The following is a 1,483-nucleotide window of genomic DNA, read 5'->3' on the forward strand; positions in this document are numbered from 1 at the left end:
GTAATTACAGCTGAGGCAGAGAGATCAGAAGTTTTCTCAGCCATTGGAAGAGGTGGTGCGACGATACTTCTCTTTTGGGTGAATTTAGAGTAGGACTTATGGTTACGAAGAGCAGAAGAGAGGGTTTTTAAAAAGAGAATACAATTATGAAGGGAGAAGAATAGGCACTGGTTCTAAAAAGGCACTTGGGCGTGGAGAATTGTGATGTTTCAGAGGGAGATGGGACATTTTGAATTGAAGGGACGTGATAGCAGGATCTGAGAAGTTGATGACATGGCAGTTGTATTTTGTACCCTTTTTAAGACGTGTATTAAAAGGATACATAGAACTACTAACCTTTAGTACAAGAACCTAATTCTTGAAATTTTTTTTTTTTGAAATGAATCAATCCTCTTTTATCAGTCATGCACTACATCTATCACCGCTAAGCTCATCATGCATGTTTACCTGCAACGGTATTGAAGTGAGTTAGACAAGGCCAGAAAACACTTTAAGCCAGTTATTTCTTAAGGATACGAGCCAGCCAAAAAGGAATCAAGTTCTTAATTTGGCTTCAACAGTCCTAGCTTTATTTTGTTTCTTTCAAACTATTCTTTACTTAGTGCCTTGGTGAAAATGTCTACAATTTGATCGTCTGTGCTGCAGAACTTCCTACATATCAACCCTTTCTCCATATTATCTCTCAGAAAATGATGCCTCACATCAATATGTTTTGTCCTTTTATGTTGAACTGGATTCTTGGCCATGTTGAGTGCACTGGTGTTGCCATATAGTAGGGGCACACTCTCAGTGAGTACCCCAAAATCCTCCAGTTGTTGCTTGATCCATAGAAATTGAGCACACCAGGATGCTGTAGCTACATATTTAGCTTCAGCTGTTGACAGAGCCACTGAATTCTACTTCCTTGTTCTCCAAGAGATAAGATATGAACCTAAGAAGTGAGTCATTCCAGAGGTGCTTTTTCTGTCCACAAGATAACCTGCATAGTCTGCATCAGTATACCCAATCAAATTAAAACTATCACCTGATGGATAATACAACACCAGGTCCTATCTTCCTTTGAGATATCTCAATATTCTTTTGGCAGCCTTCAAGTGAGATTCCTTGGGATTTTATTGAAACCTTACACATAGGCCCACGCTGAAAATAATATCAAGTCGACTGGCAGCGAGATAGAGGAGAGACCCAATAATGCCTCTATACATTGTTTGATTCATAGGAGATCCAGTTTCATCCATGTCCAGTCAAGTGGCAATTGCAATGGGAGTGTCTATCACCTTTGATGCTTTCATGTCTTCAAGAGTTCCCTGATGTATTTTTGCTGACAAATGGAAGTACCCTTTGGGGACTGTTTTACTTGAAGACCCAAGAAGAATTTTAACTCCCCCATCATGCTCATTTCAAATTCGTTTCCCATAAGTTTTGCAAATTCTTCACACACAGAGTCAGTTGTTGCTCCAAAAATGATATCATCAACATAAAC

This window comes from Nicotiana tabacum, chromosome 5, assembly GCF_000715075.1.
Source record: "Nicotiana tabacum cultivar K326 chromosome 5, ASM71507v2, whole genome shotgun sequence".
In the NCBI taxonomy this organism is placed as follows: Eukaryota; Viridiplantae; Streptophyta; class Magnoliopsida; order Solanales; family Solanaceae; genus Nicotiana; species Nicotiana tabacum.